Source organism: Bicyclus anynana, chromosome 23 (assembly GCF_947172395.1).
Source record: "Bicyclus anynana chromosome 23, ilBicAnyn1.1, whole genome shotgun sequence".
NCBI lineage: Eukaryota > Metazoa > Arthropoda > Insecta > Lepidoptera > Nymphalidae > Bicyclus > Bicyclus anynana.
The window spans coordinates 1947698-1972279 of NC_069105.1; the positions used below are offsets into that span (position 1 = coordinate 1947698).

At 36.3% G+C, this 24582-nt stretch overlaps 1 protein-coding gene across 5 annotated transcripts in view; it reads left to right on the top strand.

The window, feature by feature from the left end:
• LOC112043724 (brain tumor protein) overlaps positions 1 to 24582 on the top strand; it is a 497062-nt gene that overhangs the window by 330394 nt on the left and 142086 nt on the right. The window contains exons 3-4 of one of the 5 annotated variants that reach the window (XR_008252064.1): positions 2313 to 2357; positions 21952 to 22009. The exons of 3 other annotated variants lie outside the window; for them this stretch is intronic. The gene's annotated coding sequence lies outside the window, so the exon portion shown is untranslated. Of the gene's footprint in view, positions 1 to 2312; positions 2358 to 21951; positions 22010 to 24582 lie in introns of those variants that run through there. One more of the 5 variants, XM_052888775.1, reaches the window with a different exon arrangement.

A 24582-nucleotide genomic window follows, 5' to 3' on the forward strand; every position in this document is an offset into this window, starting at 1 on the left:
GGATTTTTGTCACGGATCACGTGATGTGGTTTCTCATATATCCGACGGGAATCGGCTTGTTGGACTCTTCGCCGCTGGTAACTAGTTATTATAATACTGTATCATACAAAAATAAATTTTTAATATGCTAAGTAATAAATTGTATAAAGATGCTTTGTTTTCTAATACCTGTAATGAACCTGCTTTGAACAGAAGCGGCGTTTATTTAACGCTGTGAATAAATAAGAAGCTTATAAAAGCATTGAATTTCTTGTTATCCTATTAAAAATGTATCGTACAAGTATTATTTGTGATAGAATAATTAATTTTATAAAGATTTGTTTGTTATTAAATACCTAATAAGCTGCTTTGAACAAGAAATGCGTTGCGTTTAATTATTACCTGCGTGTTTTTATAAGAAGCTTAAAAACAATCTAGATATTTTTTTTTTCAAAGCCTTGTCTTAATTAATACAATAAATTTATATACTTAATATAAACTATTGTTAGATATTTTGTTAAGCTTTCATACTCAACTTATTGACCAAACAAAAGTTTTAAAAATTGATTGATCAATATAAAGCTACATTACCAGCGAGTAACATATGCTTTTTATTTCTGTTCCCCGTGTTCTCACAAGATCGAGAAACATGCTGGTGAAACCGCGAGTTTTCCTCTAGTTAATTTTTCATCATTTGTTTTGTTTACAAAGAAGTTGACAACCCGTGGTTTCAACCGCGTAGTTCCCGTTCCCGTGGGAATACTGGGATAAAGTATAGCCTTGTTACTCAGTGAAAATGTAGCTTTTTAATGGTAAAAGAATTATTAAAATCAGTCGTGTAATTTTTGAGTTAAATCATAACAAACAAAAATTAAATCATTCTTCTTAGTTAAGATACTCGTAAGTCGTACCTCTAGAACAAAACATTTACGATAACTATGGGTCAATTTATCACGCCCCCCACAGTGTAGTAGATGAAGGGGGGATTAACACAACACATCCTAAAAAGGCCTAAACACACAGGTCTGGAGTAAGCCGGGTAATCCCACGTTTCCGTCGAGTACATTGGACGGATTCGCGGTGACCCGACCACACACGGCTGGCTATAAATTTAACTACAAGTGTCTTGCGGAGACTAACGGAATAATGGAGGCTTATTGAAATTTAAGAGCACCTTGAGTTATTTCACACTAGCTGTGCGACGTGGTTTCACTCGTTACTCATGAATTCCGGAGGGTGTGGAGAAATTAAATATCACGTGTCTCTAACGGTGAAGGAAAACATCGTGAGGAAACCTGCATACCAGAGAATTTTCTTAATTCTCTGCGTGTGTGCAGTCTGCCAATCCGCATTGGGCCTGCGTGGTGGACTAATGGCCTAACCCCTCTCATTCTGAGAGGAGACTCGAGCTAAGCAGTGAGCCGAATATGAGTTGATAACGAACGAACTCATGAATGACTGGTATTACAAGCCTTTGTCCTATTCTATCTGTTTTATTTTGGGAAGTTTGTTATTCAATTACAAGTTATTACTGCATTCACACCTGATGTTAAGTGACGAAACAGTCTTGGATGGAAAAGGCTAATTTATTATACGACTCGTATCTCCGAGAGAAAGAATTATATATAAATCATTCAATTTTGTAAAATCCATGATAGTCAGGGATTCGTAGTTTATTTTTCGTGAGTAGTAAAAAAACACCGCTGGTTACTAACAACTTTTAATAACCTCGTTATTGATACAAGTTGGGAGGAGGGTAGTTTATCAAAATTTGTTACTAACATGATGTTTTTTTTACTGTTGATTAATTTATTTAGTTTTTTTTCAATTTATTTAGTTATACAACTTAACAGCCACAATGTACTACGAATTGCGTGGTACATTATCTTGTTTCAACGCCTAGAAATTTTTATTTCTGGTTAAATCAGTTAGCTACGAAAATCGAGATTTTTAGTAAATAAAAAAGTTGATCGTCTTATCGAGATGAAGCTACTCACGAAAAATTATCTTGATAGTAGTAAAAACTGTTCTATGGATCCTGGACTATGAGTCTAAAATAGTGTGATTTTGGTGAAACAGGTATATTTCATCCATAATATATTTATACAGCGTGCTTTGCTATGTGTCAACTTCTCTGTGTTGCATCTTTACCTCCGAATATGGTTATACGTTGAGGATGTTTATATATAATCTTAATATGATCGTTGTCTGTCTAATTATTTATTAATTAAAAGTAGGTACACATTCCTATTCATGTAAATAAAGGAAAACGGCTTAATTAACGTAATATTCCCTTGAAAGAGCGTCTCTCATTGTTTGTTCTTTGTTTTCAGGTACCGTCATACCGTTTGATTGCTGTTTGCCAATGCCAATCGGAGGTAAATACAATATCGTCTCTACCTACCACATACCTACTCTATATAGGACATAAAGGTCGGAGTTTCATGGCATTTTTAACAATGAATAGGTACTTATCTTATTATGGATGCATTATGCAAACCATTGACGATCAATTATTCTCACGTTTCTGCGGCACCCACGACTGTAACTGATCGTGTATTGGTCACTGAACTTATGAAACGTCTTCGCTGCCGTTTGCGCTGCAGCAACGTGAGAATAATAGACCGTCAATGGCTGACTTTATACCTAGAATATTTCTATTACTATACTAATATAATTAAGATAAGAGGTAAAGTTTCTGGTGTTGTAGGGGGTATCCCCTCTCTTACTGAGTGGAGACTCGTGCTCAACGGTGCACCAAATATGGGTTTGTTAATGATTAGATCATAGTAATTTATAGACGCCCTTCTAATACTAAACAGCAATGTACTTGGCGGCACCATAAGCACTTAAGGTTACTTCATCATCATCATCATCATCATCATCATCATCATCATCATCATATCAGCCGATGGACGTCCACTGCAGGTCTTTTGTAGGGACTTCCAAACATCACGATACTGAGCCACCTGCATCCAGCGAATCCCTGCGACTCGCTTGATGTCGTCAGTCCACCTGGTTGGGGGTCGGCCAACACTGCGCTTACTAGTGCGGGGTCGCCATTCCAGCACTTTGGGACCCCAACGTCCATCGGCTCTTCGAACTATGTGCCCCGCCTATTGCCACTTCAGCTTCGCAACTCGTTGAGCTATGGTGGTGACTTTGGTTCTTCTGCGTTACTTAGACGCACCTAAAATAGATTAAACGATAAGTTCTACTTACAATTCTAACAGTATACTGTCGGAACTTGTCTGTTTGTCTATTTACACTAAGTTACGTTCATTCACAACATAGTTTAGTCACACATCGTGCCAAGGTCCTCGTCGTTTCCGCGTGTTTCTTTGAATATGTGACAGATTGAATTAATGCTTGCTAATGATTTATCTCAAGCTTTAGTTGGCGTAAGTCCGACAATAAGTTACGTTAGTTGGACATACGCCGACATAGTACAACTTAACCCACATATTACTACAGTATATTACTGAATAGAGCCGTGATTGCACAGTGGATATGACCTCTGCCTCCGATTTAAGAGGGTACACATCCATCTTTTCAGTTATGTGCATTTTAAGAATTGAAATATCACGTGTCTCAAACGGTGATGGAAAACATCGTGAGGAAACCTGCAGACCAGAGGTTATCTGATATCTTAATTCTCTGCATGTGTGAAGTCTGCCAATCCGCACTGAGACTCATTCTGAGAGGAGACTCGAGCTCAGCAGTGAGCCGAATATGGGTTGATGACGTACGTACTCACCATCCGACAAGACCACATGCCTGCAGCGCTGATCGTGTGTTGGTCGCGTTGTGCATGACATCATGTAGATCGCGACCAACACACGATGAGTTATGTCGGACGTCAAGCCTTGACGGCCTCCGTGGCGCAGTGGTATGCGCGGTGGATTTACAAAACGGAGGTCCTGGGTTCGATTCCTGGCATGGCCGATTGAGATTTTCTTAATTGGTCCAGGTCTGGCTGGTGGGAGGCTTCGGCCGTGGCTAGTTACCACCCTACCGACAAAGACGTACCGCCAAGCGATTTAGCGTTCCGGTACGATGTCGTGTAGAAACCGAAAAGGGGTGTAGATTTTAATTCTCCTCCTAACAAGTTAGCCCGCTTCCATCTTAGACTGCATCATCACTTACCATCAAGTGAGATTGTAGTCAAGGGCTAACTTGTAAAGACTAAAATAAAGCCGTTAACCTTACGCTGCAGGCATGTGAGATTCCTTGATCGTCAGTGGCTGACTTTACCTACCTACTAGGGCCTCTTACCTGGGACCACATGAATTTGCAAATTGATAACTATACTAATAGATAGATTAATGTTAGTACAACTAAATTATATACACTCAGAATACTAGGAAGTGTTGGAATATAAAAATAATGTTATTGTAATAGGATACATTAGGTATAATACCTAGTCCTATACAAGTCACATGATGATGCGATTCACGAATGTGTGCGTAATAATATAATTACTTATACTGTAGTGATGTACGAGTAATCTGTCATACAGATTCTTAGAATTTTCTATTAGTAGCGGACATCCGCGATGAATTTTATTTCTTCGTTTTTTTTTTATAAAATTCTTACGAGTGATCTTTCTACGAAGTAAGTTGTACTGCTATTTCTGATTGATCTTCAATTGAAGTACTAACGCTGGTATTATGTTGAAATAACACTGATTAAAAAATTTAAATAAATAAAAATTATAACCCAACTACGTAAAAACTGTCAAAGATTTCATCAATTCATCAGTCGATGAATGTGAACTGCTAGACATTAGGCTTGTGAAGTTCCAAACACGGTCTCGACCTCGAGCCGCCAGCATCCAATTGTATACCATCGATATAAATCGTTAGATGGGCTCCTCGCTACTAAAGAACGCACAAGTTTATGTCATTACCCAAAGACGTTCAAGCACATCTTGTCTGGACGCGGACTTAAAAAATATTTACTGTTTTTTTTTATTTTAATCCCTTAATTATACTTTCGTGTTCATTTTGTAAGTGTAAAAACACAAGCCACAACACGAATAAAGAGAAATGTGTTACGAGTGATGACGTACTCAATGTGCGAAACCAATGACAATTCCGCGGACGCCCATATAATGATCTACGTTCGATGTTGTATACTATACTTGTTGTAACAAAATGTGTTAACTGGTTTTATTTAACATGTCTAACAAAAACTAATAATCTGAACATTATTTAAAACAAAGGAAAACTTACAAGAAAAATAACCCAAAAGTGAAAACTCCTACGTACAGCAGGCAGCAAGAAATCATTCTAAATAGACATTTTCCCCTTGCAATGCACACACAAAAGAAAGTAACACGTTAATAAATTCCACATATACCCATTTTTCCATTACAAATATGAGTTTTAGAGGCTTTCGGGCGCACCGCGGCCGCCCACAGAGATCCGACCATGATTTTTTTATGCCCCCGTCCTTTCTTTGACGCCATGTTGAATTCCTCTAAGACACAAACAAATACACACCTTGACACGTTAAAATAGAGTTGAATATCAATTGGGGGAGGCGATTGAAGCCTACGAAAAATTTAACGTTTAGACCGTAGTACCTTGTAATAAAGTCGATAGGACAACTTTTTAGGGACACTTTGACTAATCGAAGATGGACGGAAATTCAAAATTAAATTAATGCTTGACAAGACTTATTTTTGGCATTCAGAATATCCGATTATGGGAAGTGACGTCATAAATCATCGGCTTATTTGTTTCATTTCTATTTGTCAGTGTGCCCAACGAAGTGATGTCTGGTGTAGCAATTGTGCCTTGCTTCATTAATCATTTATTAACAAAAAATAAATACCTATTTAGTTGAAAAACTGTTTCATAATCAATCAAGATCAACATCTAATAAGAATTTAATACTGTAGACATAAACGAAAAGGGTGCAGCTGTCTGTATATTCAAAGCATTGCAGTGGTTGGAATATATTACCTAATAATAGCTAATAATAGCCCAGTGGAAATGAACCTGCCTTCGATAAGAGCCGTGATAGCCCAGTGAATATGACCTTTGGCTTCGATAAGAGCCGTGATAGCCCAGTGGATATGACCTCTGCCTTGCATAAGAGCCGTGATAGCCCAGTGGATATGAACTCTGCCTTCGATAAGAGCCGTGATAGCCCAGTGGATATGACCTCTGCCTTCGATAAGAGCTGTAATAGCCCGGTGGATATGACCTCTGCCTTCGATATTAGCAGTGATAGCTCGGTGGATATGACCTCTGCCTTCGATTCAAGTCGTAGGTACAAATCCAGTCAGGGGTATGCACCTCTAACTTTTCAGTTATGTGCTTTTAATGAAATTAATTATCACGTGTCTCAAACGGTGAAAGAAAAACATCGTGAGGGAGACCTACTTGACAATTTTCTAAATTCTCTTCATGTGTGAAGTCTGCCCATCCGCATTGGGCCAGCGTGGTGGACTATTAGCCTAACCCCTCTGATTCTGAGAGAAGACTTGTGCTCAACAGTGAACGAATATGGGTTATGAATGATGATGAGGGTATCTACGAAATGGTATCTTTTTGTTCGAATTTTTTAAATCACAACAGACGCCGGCGACTTCGTATGCGTGAAACTCTGTTTTCACAAATCCCGCGGGAACAAATTTTTTCGTTTTAGTGTCGTGTAAATAGCTAAAAGCAAGTTTGTAAGTAAATATGATGGTTGTAATGTTTGGCGCAATTTTTGGAATAAATGTTTTTTTCTTACTTTCTTTCTTTCTTTAGACCATTCAATTTTATTTTTATATATTGATGATGAATCAGCTTATTTAAGCTTTCTTACTACTACCATGTAACTCACACAAAATACGAAAAATACATCATTTTTAAAACACTTAGTAAAAAGCTTTTAACTTTGTCTGTAAAAAGTACTGTATGCCCTATAGTGACTATTCTTTGAAATAAATATTATTCTGTTTTCATATCGTGTTTTATTCAGTGGCATTCTGTCTATAATATTTTTTTTCATTTCGTCTGTGTGTATTGTATGAATAGAGCCTGATTCAAGCCTGGGATGGTGCTTTTTTTAACCTGTCAAATGTACAAACCTTTCGGGTTATTAATCAAGCCGGGACTGCCTTTGTCTCTGTTTATGTTTTAGAACGGCCCCGTCATTGTAGGGTTAATTTTTGTTGTATATTTGGTGTTTTTAATCCGTACCTTTGATATTATCACAATTAAATTTTGGTTATTTGCGTATGTTTGTATGTTGGATGAAAATCCACACCCCTTTCGGTTTCTCCACGACATTGTACCGGAACGCTAAATCGTTTGCCGGTACTATCGAATATATTGCATTTTATGTTTGTTATAATATTTATTTAGGTACATAAAAACGTCCAAAACCGGGTATTTGAGGGCCGGAAGAATGGATGGACGGATATGGTTATTTGGCATAATGAATTCCGTGGAAACGTCGCGGTTTCGAGCATTGCCCCCTCGGAGCTTTGTCGGGGTTTTATGTGATGTTGAAAGGATTATTTGCGAACAACTTTGTAATTAAATGGCTTAATTCGTTAATTGAGTGATGGATGGCTCCCTGGGGGCTGCGATTGGAATGTAAAAGCTTTTCATACCTACTTTGGGAGTCGTTTGTGAAGATGTTTGTTTGGTTAAGTCTTTTGATTAAGGTTCAAAATGATAATGAACTTCATACTTAGAGTTAATAGTCTATTGATATAAATGTCTATAAACAACTAACCGACGCCTCGCGGCTTCACTCGCGTTTCCAGTTTAAATATAGCACTATTGCAAATAACGTGGCTTTCTAGTGGTGAAAGAATTTTCAAAATCGGTTCAGTAGTTCTAAAGATTACCCCCTACCTACAACACCACAAATGTACCTCCTTATAATATTAGTATTTAGTATAGATTATTATCACACACACGAAACGAAGAAAATATTTAAATCAATAAATGTTTTGTAGGGTATGTTTTAGATTATTTTAAATAGTGAAGTTTAGAATAGTTTGTTTGTGTTTTAGTATCGTAAAAGGTCTAAGCATAAACAGTATAAATAACTCTAAGCATTTGAGAAAACACAATTATTTTAAGTATTGTTATGTAATAACCTTAGCCTAATTTTAAAAGCAAGAACAACCCACCGCGCTGTTTCAAAGCGTATTGGCGGCTTAATAATGGTAACTTTTACTTATTAACCATTACTATAATATTTTAATAATAATGTCTAACAATTTGTAATGTGCTCTTTGAGAAAAACCCTTGAATATGAAAAGAAAGAAATGTTTCTTAAAACTTTCCATCCATTCAAGCTTCAATTTTTCAAAAAAAAAAATCCCAAGACTCGAACCTAAGACGTTGCTTCCATGACTGAACAGTAAACGTAATTTTAGGAGTAAATAAATAAATATCACATCTCTCCCTCCTGAGAAGGGCCGTCTCTAAAATCAACTATGAATACCGAATACCCAAATTCCCCCAATCTCCTAAGGTATTCCAATAAAACGTCTTTGATCTCTTGTTACACTGCGCCGAAATTAAAATGGGGGAGGATTAAAAAATACCCCCTTATTTCCTCAATATAAATCTCCCAGAGACACCTTTGGGTTAATTTAGTTCGCTCATAAATCTATACGTGTCTCGTTTGCTACGTGCTCGTATTTCTTAAAGAACTTGTTAAAGTAGGTGCTTGCACAAACATGTATAAACATACTGCAGAAATCCTACTAATATTATAAACGCGAAAGTTTGTATGGATGTTTGGATGTTTGTTACTCTATAACGCCGCTACTACTAAAGCGATTTAGCTGATTTGCAATGGAAATAGATTTAACTCTGGATTAACACATAGGCTACTTTTTATCCCGAAAAAATCCATGGTTTCCCGAGATTTGCGAAAACTGACGATTTTGATGATATGAATGTTTGTTACTCTTTCACGCCTCAACTACTGAACCGAATTAGCTGAAATTTGGTATTGAGATATATTATAGCCTGGATTAACACATAGACTACTTTTTATCCCGGAAAAATCCATGGTTCCCGAGGCATTTGTGAAAAACTAAATTTCACGCGGACAAAATCGCGGGCGTCGCTAGTAACCTATAATAGTAACTGTTTATCTTATGATTCAATGTAAATTCTTTTGTTATTTAAGTGACAGGGTTTTATAAGTAAGTAACGATTTTTACATTACTTTAACAGCCACAATGTCCTACAAATTGTGTGGTACATTATCTCGTTCCGACGCTCTGAAATTTTCATTTCCTGGTAACTCAGTTAGCTACCAGAGTCAAGAATTTTCGTAAATAAAGAAGTTGATCGTCTCATCGAGATGAAGCTGCTCACGAAAAATTAGCTTGTTATCAGGTGAACAAAATGTTCTAGAAACCCCCGACTAATAGGGATTTTTGTATTTTGTACAAAAATCAATATAACTAAAAACCGTATAATTTCGGCTAACATATATTGCGTTATTTTAGTAGGCTTTTGACGGCCTCCGTGGCGCAGTGGTATGCGCGGTGGATGTACAAAACGGAGGTCCTGGGTTCCGATCCCCGGCTGGGCCGATTGAGATTTTCTAAATTGGTCCAGGTCTGGCTGGTGGGAGGCTTCGGCCGTGGCTAGTTACCACCCTACCGACAAAGACGTACCGCCAAGCGATTTAGCGTTCCGGTATGATGTCGTGTAGAAACCGCAAAGGTGTGTGTGTGGATTTTCATCCTCCTCCTAACAAGTTAGCCCGCTTCCATCTTAGACTGAATCATCACTTAACATCAGGTGTGATTGTAGTCAAGGGCTAACTTGTAAATAATAAAAAAAAGGCTATCACCCTGGAGAGTATGTGGTACTATTTACGGGACACCCTATAATCTATTTATTAAAATTTCCTTAGAAATTCTTAATTGAGCTGAGACGGGTATCGAATCCAGGTCCTTATACCCCAGCGTCAGAAAAGTCATCAGAACTTTATTAAGCTTCACACACGTAGGTAATGCGTTATAATGAGTGACACGTCGCATCCGGCTTATTCCGCCCCGGCAATACAAGATGCCGGGAAACACCAATTTCACGGTATGTGACCACCGACAATGGGTGGATAGTAATTTATTATGTAACATCGGTGATATTGCGCTGCTGTGGAAAGGGGTGACCCGTTTTAGTGCTTCGTTCGCTCGACAAAGAGCGAAGGAAGCACTAAAACTAACCGATGCCTCGCGGTTTCACCCGCGTAGTTCCCGTTTCCGTGAGAATACAGGGATGAAAGGGCCTTAGAAAGGGTTATTTAGTAGTAAAAGTATTTTCAAAATTGGTTCGGTAAACAACAGTTACAGAGGTCATATTCGCTCTACAAATCGGACGAAAGAGTCTTTACAAATAGTCAAACTTGACGTTTCAGATTAATTTATTATGAAACACGGCTAAAACTAACGTGATATTAGGTCGGAGTATGCCCGACTAGTTTCGAACCCATACGGGCCCTTAGTCATGTGCTGGTTCTTGCAACGCGGCACGATCCAAACTGCGAAACGGCGGCGCGACGAGCAGCTGCTCGCATCGCGCGCTGGGAGAGGGGTTGAGTGGTGGGGAGTGAAGGTTCTGTTACACTTTCCGACAGTTCATTAATGTCATCTTCATTAGACTCGTCTTCGTGTAAGCAAACCGAACTAACGCTATCTTGTTCGCTATGTGACAATGAAAGAAATAGCAGTTTCCACGCTGTCGGCAGCAACCATCCATGATCCTGATTAAAGTGTTTTGTGTGTTTCATAATCAATTAATATATAACACTCACGGTAGTTTCAATTCTAAAATTCATGTTTCAGAACTGATTCTAAACGAATATTCGTATGGTTTGTTTAGGTCATTTTCGTGGTAGTGTGCGAGATGCCTTATTGTGTGTGTGTGTGTAAATTATATTGCCTACCATGGGGACTCCTTACAAACATTGAATTGCAAAATTCTGTTTGTATTACTTGTGCATACTCTAGATTAAAACCTTGTGGACACCACTGTTTCTGATTATTTACTTTTGACGTAATTTCACATGTTAATAATCTTAAATTTTCTCATATAGGATAAAATAAGATATTAAGTAAGCAATGCATAAGATGCACACTCCATCGTAACGTATCCTACTGTATGACCATTGTGTAAACGGAAAAGCCTTAAATAGGTCACAATCGGTCTGTAAGTCATATCATACGTCCAAACAGATGTCTTACATTGTTACTGAATTGGTTTGTATCAATTTTATCTAGAGCGAAGATGTGAAACACGTAAGCAATATTTTGAGATGGTTTTAATAGGAAATGTTGAAATTTATTGAACCTTTACTTTGTAGTTTTATATTGTTTACTTTGTTTTATTTTCGAAATGTCTTTATGGCAGTAATGGATTTTTTTGTTTTATTTTTGAAAACTTGTCTTTATGGCGAATAATATCAAACATGCACATAAGTTATCTACCCATATTCGGCTAACTGATGAGCTCGAATCTCCTCTTAGAATGACAGGGGTTAGGCCAATAGTACACCACGCTGGCATTGCGGATTGGCAGACTTCACACACGCAGAGAATTAAGATAATTCTCTGGTATACAGGTTTCCTCACGATGATTATCCTTCACCGTTTGAGACACGTGATATCTAATTTCTTAAAATGCATACTGAAAAGTTGGAGATGCATGCCCCGTACGAGATTCGAACCCACACCCTCCAGATGCGGAAGCAGGGGTTATACACTCATACACATATTATTATTAATTAATTATATTAGTTGGGATTTTAAATGTGTTATTAAATTGTTAATTATTTGCATAAAAATTAATGAATAATTCTTTGGATAATGAACCACCATTTTTTATACAATACAATCCTTTATTTGCTGATACAGTTTACAAGGTCTTAACAAATAAATATAATCTGTTCTGTATCACGCCCGATTGGCATGCAAAATATTAGTTACATTTACAGTAAATATTATGTCATTCCAGAAATTACTTTTAATAATGAATAGAAGAACAATATTAATTAATTTGAAAAAAAGAAAATACAAATAAAAAATAAATGAATCAAAAATCAATTTACATCATATTGTCAAAAGAATAAATTTATATTAAAATGTCAAAGTTAAAAATTCATTTATGTCATAAAACGCATTGTCCAGGAGAAACCTACGCAGATTATTTTTAAAACTAATTAAATTGTTCTCCTGTCTTATACGCTTTGGTAATTTATTATATATTCTAATAATCATCATGCAGATGCTCTTATTTAGGAAAGCAGTGTGGTGGGGAGGAAACCGAAATCTATCTCTGCAACGCTCACGATTATGCCTTTGAAATAATCTGTCGTTCGTTCTCAGAAATAATGCGATTTCAAATATATATAGGGATGTCACAGTAAATATCTTTAATTTTTTAAAATAGGGTCTACAACTTTCCCTTTTCTGCAATCCACATATTGCTCTTATGCATCTTTTTTGTGCAACAAAGACATTTGTAATGTAGCTAGCGTTACCCCAGAAAACTATCCCATACCTCAGAATCGAAGCAACTTGGGCATGATATGCCACAAGTAAGGTTTTATTATCAACTTTCTTGGAAAGCATAAATAACATGTAAGAAAGCTGATTTAACCTAGAACACACATATTCAGTATGCGTTTTCCATGAAAAATGTTTGTCAATATTTAATCCTAAAAATTTTGTTTCATAAGTTTCGTCAATTACTTTGTCGAAATATTTAATGTTTAAATCATATGTGATATGGCTCCTTATATTCTGAAAATTCATTAGTTTTGTTTTATTAAAGTTTAACGTAAGCGTATTATCGTCCAACCAATTCATTATATCTAACAGACTGTCATTTATAGAATTCTCGTGTTCAGTAATGTTCCTATTTATATAGATCACAGTGCAATCATCCGCAAATAGCACCATGGGATGATTTGTTGAATTCGGTAGATCATTTATATATATCAGGAAGAGTAGTGGACCTAATACACTTCCTTGAGGTACGCCGCGAGTAACAGTTTTCTCTTTAGATAAATATTTAGTCTCAGTTCGCGTATTCATATCGATTCTATCTATTAGTGTTATTTGTGTCCTATTTATGAGGTATGTTTTCAATAAATTTAGTGCATTGCCTCTAACTCCATATTTACTTAACTTCGTCAATAGTATCTTGTGATCAACATTATCAAAAGCTTTACTTAGGTCCATAAACAATGCTGATACAATTAGTTTGTTATCTATGTTTGTCATTACGTTATTAATAAACTGATAAATCGCCGTGTTAATCGTTTTTGTTTTTCGGAACCCCATTTGATTATCATTGAATATATTGTTTTTCTCAAAAAATGAGTATAATTTATTATATACAATTTTTTCAATGATTTTCGAAAATATAGGAATTAATGCTACAGGTCGATAGCATGACATATCATCTTTATCTAGTTTTTTAAATAATGGTTTAATAATAGATATTTTAAGTTTATCAGGGAATATACCTTGTTCCAGGCAGAGATTTATTATATAGCACAAAACCGGCGAGATTGTTAGACAAACATATTTTATAACTTTTGTGCAAATGTTGTCATAACCAGTACTATTTGTATTTTTCAAATTTTTTATTGTTAATATTACATCCTGAGTAGTTATTGGAAACATAAATAATGAATGTGGCATATTTGCATCTAAGTGTTTGACATAATTTTGATTATTAAGTTTCCTTGTATTTTGGTTAACATAAAATTCGTTAAATGCTTCAGCAATATCAATAGGATTCCTGAAAATGTTATCACCAACTTTAATTTGCTCTACACTTTCTTTAGGATAATTATTTTGTTGATTTCGTATTATGTTCCACATTGCCTTCGATTTGTTTTGTGAATTGGAAATCGCGTAGGTATTCTGAGACTTTTTATAAGTTTGTCACTAAATCACTATTATAGTATTTCTTTTATACTTTAAACTTAATTAAAGTAAAGCAATCTCAGGCAAATCAATATTTTTTGATTATTTTTATACGCGTGGTCGTAATACATAATGCAGGTATTTCTAGTTTGTCAATGTTTAATTTTTATTTATTATTTAACCGACCTCAAGAAGGAAGGTTCTGTTTTCAACCAGTAAGTGTGTAGTTATATCAAAAAATATTGATTTGTTTTAGATAGATTTACTTAATTAAATTCATAGTATTTTAAAAACTACTCTAGCTTAGTAATTTAGTAACAAATTATAAAAAAATGGTAGTTAATTTTCCAAAGAATTATTGTTTATTAATTTTTATGTGTTTATTACAAAACTTATACATTAATTCGTTAAAACCGTGTTGAAACTTTACAAACTAAAGCTAAAGTAACCCTGCAATTACCAGGTCACAAATAACCTCTAAAAGCATCCACTATACAAGGACAGAAAATTACATACATATGTATAATCGGAAAACATATTATGGCATGAAAAAGAAATGAGACATACGTTACCGATATAACTTGACCCCTGAACAGAAGGCCATCCTTTATCCTTTCTTCTGACAGGAGTAGCTTTGCCGGTCCTAATTACGCTGGATGCCCGAACCAGTTTATGGCGAGCTTCAAAGTTATTTGTAATACTACTTTAGGCTCGTGTATTTGTTCACACTTTAATCGCAGTATTTCGATAATTCTTTTTAATCATCGGAAGTGTAATTTTGAAAACTAATAATTGATAGTTTCGTGTATTGTCCGGCTCTACCTGCTGTCCGGTTTTAGGAGATTTATCTCTACTAATTAATTGTTATCTGAACATTTTCAGAGTTTTTAACGATTAAAATAATATTGCTGCATTGTATTTTATGCTTTCTAACCGGCTTTAAAAAAGGAGGTTCTCATTTAGATGCATGTTTGTTTGTCATCTGAGAACTCCGTTATTTTTAAACCGATTTTGAAATTACATACATGTACATGTACAGGTACATTTATTATTTTATTTTAAATATGTACTTCCAGGATCCATGGTGATCCATTAATTTAATCAATCAATCATCTTTGTGTCTTATCAAATAGGTTTAATTTTTTAATCTATACTAATACATAAAGCTGAAGAGTTTGTTTGTTTGTTTCATTAAACGCGCTAATCTCAGGAACTACTGGTCCGATTTGAAAAATTCTTTCAGTGTTAGATAGCCCATTTATCGAGGAAGGCTATAGGCTATATATTATCCCCGTTTTTTCTACGGGAACGGGAACCCCGCGGGTAAAACCGCGCGGCGTCAGCTAGTATTTTTATATTTTTTATTTGTATTGTTCAATCTTTAGAATATATTTTATGATATTCGGTTGAATTAAAAAAAGTATATTTTAAAGCCATTTCAAATGTTTAACAATAGTTCAAAAGTTGGAGATCGAACTCTAGACCGTTTTAGTCCTTAACCGTCCGATATTGAGGTTGTGATCATAATGGCATATTGCATGTAAGTAAGTACATATATATTTCGAAAGGGTCTTCGCACGCCAGTGGTACAGTCACCCCACGTAAAGGTCCCGTGGTCACTGACCATGAACGAGAATAGATCGTAGTCGGTACCTGCGCGGGCGCAGCCTGCCGGTGACGTCACGGATAGGATGCCACGTCGCGCCGGTTGAATACTTATGTGTTACTATGTCGTACGTGAGACAGGTATACTTGGGTACATACAGTGGCGTGCACTTCATACATGCATTAAAGTACTGCATACCCCTAAAGTTGTCCTAGTGCTTATTAAATACAGATTTTTCCAGTTTGCTCAACTTTTTTACTTGTACATACCCTGATCGACAACCTTATGCAGGCCACTGGGTACATAGTGCCTGAGTATAGTATGAATCTGTGAACTTGCTTGTACTTTATACGCTGACCAAATATAACTTAGTTTATTTGTGGACTATGTGTTTCTTGGGGGCACTTCTTTTAATTTTAAGTTTTGGATCAATTATTATTATTATTTTTATTCTTTACAAGTTAGTTCTTGACTACAATCTCACCTGATGGTAAGTGATGATGCAGTCTAAGATGGAAGCGGGCTAACTTGTTAGGAAGAGGATGAAAATTAAAACTCCTTTCGGTTTCTACACGACATCGTACCGGAACGCTAAATCGCTTGGCAGGTACGTCTTTGTCGGTAGAGTAGTAATTAGCCACGGCCGGAAGCCTCCCACCAGCCAGACCTGGACCAATTATGAAAACCTCAATCGGCACAGCCGGGGATCGAACCCAGGACCTCTGTCTTGTAAATCCACCGCGCATACCACTGCGCCACGGTGAGAAAAGTATTTAACTACTAAGCCTTATTGAAATAAATTAACTTTGACTTCGTATCTTCAGTGTAAGATTATTTTAATAAAATTTATCAATAAATAATTAAATAAATTAAATAGAAGGCGTCAAATACTTTATTTCCGGCTTCGATAACAATTTGCTATTGCATTCCGTCATTGTGTGGGGTCTAATAGGTTATTAAGATTAATTGCATTTAGTACCTGCGAAATACCTACCGGTCTACTAAGGTAGCCTTGATTCCAATGACCTCTTTGCCTCAGAATCGCAGACGGCGAACAAAAAACCGGCGGACCGAATTTCCAAGAAAATCGTCCCAAAAATCCACACAGTCACATGTGATCCAAAATTCCTAAGGAAATCGAAATGCCTTAAATCATAGCTGCATCGTTATCCAAGCATAAAAACTGTACGATCATTCTAAATTAAACTATAAACTAGTTTTAATAAAGTTGTGATTCGTTCGAACTGGGTTATGACTCAAGAATTGTAGTTGAAGACTTGGTATGGTTTTTTAATTTGAACCAAATTGCTTTTGAAATAAAGTTGGTTTTTGTTTGAGCGGTGTGCGAAGCCAAGAATGGTAGTTGTTGAACTGGTTCGAAGCCAGACCTGTTTCGTCCCGTTTCGCTTTTGTCTTATTTTGTTTCGCGGAGGCACTGACCACCACAACAAAGGTTCTATGGACGTGTTTGTTTTTTTTTTATCACGGTGCAATGCCTTCGAGCCTTTCTGCCTTAAACTTATATCGTTGTTATTCTCGTTTTATAGGTTACTGGCGGTGACTGCAATCATACCTGATGGTAAGTAAAAGCGGGTTAACATGTTAGGGCTAGGATGAAAATCCACACCCATTTCGGTTTCTATACGATATCCTACCTGAACGCTAAATCGCTCAGTAACAGCTGTTAGGTGCTCGGACTTATATATATGATAATTTCTATATCCGATTCCAATATCCTAAACTACTTACACGGAAAAACGTCTGAAAACTGCCTTTTTACGACAACTGTAAAATTTTTCAATGTATTAGTAATTAAAAAAAATATATTTATTTCTATGAGCCCACGAGCCCATTCAATTGGTGCAAGGTACATAAATGTACTTCTGTCACGGTTATATGGACGGCGGGCGGTGTCTAGCTATATGCAAGTCCGAGCACCCAACAGCTGTTGCTCCAATAGGTACGAAGAGACAGACAGACACAAATAAACGAGTCCGAACTCCGAAATGATCTGTCCAAACGATCTCATAATAATTCCTCGCACCAAAATATGTGCTAAACTGCCTTTTCAGTTGTGAAACACAATACATATTTTATTTTGTTTTTCAATAGTTTTAATTGTTGCTGTTGTACACAAGAAATGGCCGGACACTTTATTTTGTTATAAAATTGTATTTGTTTCAATGAGTAACTGAATGAATGAATGAAATAAATTAATGGATGAATGAAATATACTTTATTGTACACCAAAAATAATAATTACAGGCAAGAAATTAACTTAAAAACTAATGTACAATTGGCGGCCTTATCGCTAATGAGCGATCTCTTCCAGACAACCAATCGAAAAAGAGAAAATAAATACAAGGTATAATGCATAATACACATAAAAAGAAAAGTAGGAGTAACTATGTGTGATTTATAAAGTGCCTCGTGTTCGAAATGAAAGGCTATAAAGGAGCGCAGCAAATAGGTGCACAGCGCAAATGTTTTTCTGTCACGGTTGTATAAACTTTATGCGGTATCTAGCTATATGCAAGTTCGGGCACCCAAACGACTCCGAACTCCTAGGTGATCTGGGTCCAAACAATTTAAACTTCTTACACCGCAAAACGTCAAAAAAGTTTCTTATTTCGTATTTGTTTTTATTTGTAAGTCTGATTTATAAACTAGAAGTCGTGCTTAAGTGTTGGCATAAAGACTTTAATAAAAGAAACGCAGCTACTCGTTGCATTATAATTGTATCAAACTTGGACGGTATGCAGTATCTAGCTATATGCAAGTCATGTCGAAATTTTTTTAACATATGAACTATAAACATAAACCCACAAATAACAAAGATATTAGTGATTTTGTTTGAACGCCCATACAAATCTAACGATCATTATGTACCTACGACGTCATTAGTTCGTATCATTTTGTATGGGGCGTATTTCAGGGATCCGCGGCAGCGCCCCAAATCTGACCCTTTAAATTCCTGTAGCTCCGAAAGTAATGATCGCAGATACCATGTTACTTTAACAAAATTGCTTTACTTATTAGCATACTCTTAATTTATATATTTACAATTTAAAAAACTGTCATCATCCCTGTTGTATCAAACTTGGATGGTATGCGGTATGTAGCTATATGCAAGTCGGGGCACCCAACAGCTGTTGCTCCAGTAGGTATGAAGAGACAGACACAAATAAACGAGTCCGAACTCCGAGGTGATCTGGGTCTGACCGATCTCAATGTCAAGCGCACGGCGGCCAGACGACTAATAACATCCGATCCGATTTTGCATGCGCTCATTGTATGTCTGTCTGCTCGTATACACCTAAACTATGTTCGTTGCCACCTAAACTATGTCCGTTTACACCTAAACTATGTTCGTTGACACCTAAACTATGTTCGTTGACACCTAAACTATGTCCGTTTACACCTAAACTATGTTCGTTGACACCTAAACTATGTTCGTTGACACCTAAACTATGTCCGTTTACACCTAAACTATGTTCGTTTACACATAACCCCAATTTATATAAAAAAGAGATTTTTTATTGATTGCTAACATAGCAGCGGGAATACGGAAATGAAATATATGCTGTGTTACTCGCTGATAATGCAGTTTTCCATTGGTATTAGAATTTTTAGTATCGGTCTAGTAGTTTCGGAGCATCTTTATAATATTAAACTAATATTATTACTAGATTTCTTGGAAGTAAGAAATGCTCAGATATTCATAGTACCTGGAAGCAGTTTTTTTTATACAATACTAGCAGACGGCACGCAGTTTCACCCACGTAGTTCCCGTTCCCGTAAGAATACGGGGATAAAATATTGCCTAAAGTGCCCGGGGTTAGTGTAGCTTCCAAACATTCAGTAGTTTCGGAACCTATTCAATGCAAACAGACAAACAATCAAATCTTTCCTCTTTATATACTATAGACATTTTTTTTAAACAATACATTAAACAAAATCTTAATGTAAACGAATAATAAAGAAGTAAGATTTGATTTTTTGGTTGTTTTTTACGATGTCCTAACTCAAATCAACTCGACCGATTTTCAAAATTCTTTATACATTAGAAAGCTACATCTTCACCGAGTAACATGGGCTTTAAATTATCCCCGTTTTCTTACGGGAAAGGGAAATAGGCGGGTTAAGCCGCGGGGCGTATGCTAGTGTACTATAAATAAGTTCTCGAGTATACGTATCCATTAGTTGCAGTAGGTACTCTGCATCGGACAAACATGTTATTTTATTACAATGTACGCATTTAGAATGTTAACCCGTGATCTACAAAAATGGAACACACAGACCACAAGTTCAAGATTACCCGCGCTAGGGCACGCTCACACTGTGCGTTTATATTAAATCGGCTACGCTATTCAGCTTTCGGCTATTTTTGTTAACAACACATATTCGGCCCACTGTTGAGCACGAGTCTCTCTCAGGATGAGAGGCGTTAGGCTTTAGTCCAATTCGCTGGCCCAATGCGGATTGGCAGATTTTACACACCTAGGGAATTAATAAAATTCTTAGGTATGCAGTTTTCCTCGCGATGTTTTTCTTCACAGTTTGAGACACGTGATATTCAAATTCTTAAAATCTACTGGGCTATCACATCTCGGTTATTTTGAACAGCGATTTATGAAGTCAAGTTTGTTAGTGTGTACTGGACCCATCAACGCAAATCTTTGATTACTAATGCAGGCTACAGGCCTTCAGTTTCAACTTGAATTTCAATCAAAATCTTTAGATAAATACCGTACAATTCTCAGTTTTGTCTGCACACGACCGATTTAACGGGACAGTTCCGAGAGAACAGTTAAGGCTTTACTTCATTGTTTTCACTAGAGTTATTAATTATGTTTATTTGTATTTTCTACTTCAAACTTTGTAGTGTCTCTATACGTTATGCGATATTTTTACCAGCCGGAAAGTGTTTTTCGTGTATACCTATAGTATATGTTTTCTTTGGCACAGTCTGTGTTTAATCTTTATTCGTTTGTTTATTTAAGCAACATACGAGTATAGTTTACATACTTCCCGGATATCCCATTGGCTGGTTTTTTAACGCGTGTAGTGTTTTATTAGTTTAATTTTCACTAACCTAGTATTTGAATTGCAAATTACTAAGTATGAGTTACGAGTTGGTATCCGAATCAGTATTGTGTCGTGATAGCCCAGTGAATATGACCTCTGCCTTCGATTCGGAAGGAGTAGGTCTGAATCCGGTCTGGAACATGCACCTCCAACGTTTGAGTTATGAGCAATTGTGTGAGGAAACCTGCATACCTAAGGATTTTCTTAATTCTTAACGTGTGTGAAGTCTGTCAATCATTTGGTCGACGTGGTGAAATAAGACCTAAACCCTCTGAGAGGAGACTCGTGCTCAACAGTGAGCCGAATATGGGCTGTAAATGATGATGATAATGAACCGAATCCGTAGGTAACAAATTCTTAGAAAAAATATTTCAAAACGATAATTTGCATAGTGTGTACGAAGCCTACGAGAAAAAAAAGGTCTTCGAAAACATCCCGAGCGGCGTTTATTTGTCTATTAATGGCTCAGACCAAGTGTTCATCCCAACCGATCCCAACATGTTGTGTTTACGTGTATTTCTGTACCAAACTGTGTGGCCACGTGGGGTTATTTACAACACAACATCGCAACACGCTCGCGCAATAACAATCAGTATGTTTTCAACCATAAAGTCTATATTCCTGTGGTAGTGTTATGTTAATTTTGGAAAGATGGGACGTTGTATAAGTAATATGGCTTTGATTTTTTGCGTCGCGAGATTTTTTTTTTTACGGTTTAGAGTTCAGTTATGGCGTATTTCTGGATGGAGACGCGTTGTTTTTGTATGAATATATATTTGTATCTGTTTTCATTTATTTACATAGTGTTTAGTTATAGGAAACGTATGGATTACGGAACTTCCTTTTCCAATGTACTTATTTAATCACACTAATATTATAAAGGCGAAAGTTTGTGTGCAAGTGTGTAAGTATGTTTGTTCCTCTTTTACGCTGCGGCTACTGAAGCGATTTGGCTGAACTTTGGAATAAAAATAGATTTTACTCTGGATTAACACATAGGATCCTGGAAAAATCCATGGTTCCCGCGGGATTTGTGAAAAATTGAATTCCGCTCGGACGAAGTCGCGGGCGTCCGCTAGTTTTAATATATAAAAGGTCGAAATGTCGAAACCGCTTGACATACAAAGATGAAATTTGACAGAGAGGTAATTTATAGGTAGTTAGTAGGAACGCTAAGAACAGATTTATCAATAGGGCCGGATTAAGGAGGTCTAAGGGCGGACGGTAGTTACATATAGCTATCAGCTAAAAATTAATCAACAATTAGTTTAATGCTTAGCTTAGTTTTACGACTATTTCTAGTAATTTACTGTATGTTTTATCTCTATTAATATTTTAATCGTTCTATTCTTTTTTGTTGCAGGTAAATTTGCAGATTCACACTCTACCTCAAAAGTATATAATATTACTATTAAGTAAGTCAATTAATCTCTACCTAATTAAATAATTGAAGTTTATTCGTGAAGATTGCGAAAATAAATCAATCATTCAATATTAACTGCCTCGTTTTGGTCCAATACTTAGCCTGTGCTTGTCTCTCGCCAACATGCATTAGATAGCATGGTGGGTCAAGGCACCAAAAAAGCGAATCCTATAACAAGGAAGGCCTGACTGAAATAGGCCGTCAATAGATTAATAATAATGACTCAGCCAGTCGCGAAGTTGAAGTGGCAATGGCAGGACATGTAGTTAGAAGTGCGTACTTTAGGGTCCCAAGGTGCTGGAATGGCGACCCACCTCACCGAAAATCGCAGTGTTGGTCGACCCCCCACTAAGTGGACATCAAGCGGGTTGCAGGGAGCCGCTAAATACTGGCGGCTCGAGATCGTGATGTAAAGAAGTCTATACAAGAGGCCTATGTTCAGCTCTAGACGTACAAAAGCTGATAATAATGGTTATGAATGAATAATGATGAATGGACTTTCGTAAACCAATGTAAACATTAACATAAAAAATCTAAAATGTAGTCAGGTAAAAGTAAAGTAAAGGCAAAACTCAAGTTTTGACTTGCATTAGCCATGTATGTCGGTGAAAATTCCGAAAATATTTTAAACTTTAACTCCAAGTTAGCCTGCATGGATAAGTATGTGGGATTACCTAATAATCTCAACCTAGATAAAGTATAAACCATTGTAAAATATAGTTTAGCTAAGTAAAAACTGAAGTAGCCAAGTTTTAGTTGAATTAATCATGAAGAAATAGCTAGGGGAAAACTCTTATAATAGTAACTCCAATCTTGATTTCAAGTTAAGCGGATAAGGATATGGGATTACCTAATGATCCCAACAAAATACCTAGAAATCGTATAAAGCCTTGTGAAATATAGTTAAGTAAAGACAGAACTGGCCAAATGTGGGCTCGTTTTAGCCATGAAGATATAGGTGAAATCTTATAATATTTAAAATCTTTATTTCAAGTTAAGCACCTAATGATATAGGATTACCTAATGATCCCAACTAAGTACCTAGGTATCGTATAAAACCTTGTAAAAGCTAAGGTAGAATCTTTGAAGTTTTGGCTCGTTGCATTAACTTATATAGGTAAAAGCTTTTACATTATTTAAAATCCTGATTCCAATTTAAGCAGCTAAGAATACGGGATTACCTACTGATCCCAACATAATACCTAGGTATCGTATAAAACCTTGTAAACTTTAGTGTAACTAAATAAAGGGAGAACTATCCAAGTTTTGTCTCGTTTTAGCCATGAAGATTTAGGAAAACTCTTTAAATGTTTTAAATCTTGAGTCAAAGCTAAGCTAAGGATATGGGATTACCTAAAGATCCCAACAAAATAACTTCAACAAAAGAACTTTCCAAGTTTTGGCTCGTTACATTATGTTAGTGAAAACCACTGAAAACTCTTTAATTATTTAAAATTTTTACTTCATTTTAACCCGCATATATAGGGATAAGGGATTACCTAATGATCTCAACAAAACCTAGGTATCGTATAAAACCGTGTAAAATGTAGTGTATCTAAGTAAAGGTAGAACTATCCCAAGTTTTGACTCGTTTTAGCCATGAAGATTTAGGTGAAAACTCTTAAAATATTTTAAATCTCGACTCCAAGTTAAGCTGCTAAGGATATGGGATTACCTAATGATCCTAACAAAGTACCTAGATATCGTATAAAACCTTGTAAAATGTGGTGTAGCTAAGTAACGCCTGCCACACACTATCATGGTTACAATCAAGTCTGTAACGCCCTCAGACCAATTATAGAAGGACCTGTATCGCAAAATTACAACGACGAACGACGAACACGATTACAACTATTTAACATCGATTCTATAGATACAGTTTTTATAATCGCATTAGATCGTTGATCATATACTTTGACAGAAAAGTAACGTCTAGCGAGGCAGGCCCTATACAATAATTGGTCTGAGGTAACGCCACGTCCCTGAGCGCGCTGCAGATTTGACTGTAAAGTTGAAAGTGTGTAGCTGGCGTAAATGTAGAACTATCCAAGTTTTGGCTCGTTGCCGAAACTGCGAACTTTTAACTTCTTGCCCCCCCAATGATAGTAATTCAGTTTAATAAACAAATTCCGTGAACTCCGAACAAAGTGGCGGTGTCGTGAAGTGTACTTTGCTAATGAACTGTAACGAACACGAGTAAATAAACAAACAATAACACAGACAATGATGACATGCTTAAATGAAACCGCAGATCGTTATTAAATTTTTATAGGGCCTTTAAACTCACAACGCGTGTTGGCGTTAGGGGTTATACATCATAATGGTCATTTCAAAAATTTTGAAAAAATCACAGATTAATCAATGGCAGATGGAGCGCACGGAACACGACGACGTCGTGCCCATCACAAGTACAAAATTCATAAACGAATACATTCTCGAGTCAGTACGAAACGGAGTGTCGCATCAGTAATTTTCAATATTATTCAAGAAAATTTAAGCATTTATTTAAGTTATTTAGATTTTTTATTAAGAGCATAGTCTACAAATGCTGACGCTTCAAAAACTAATACA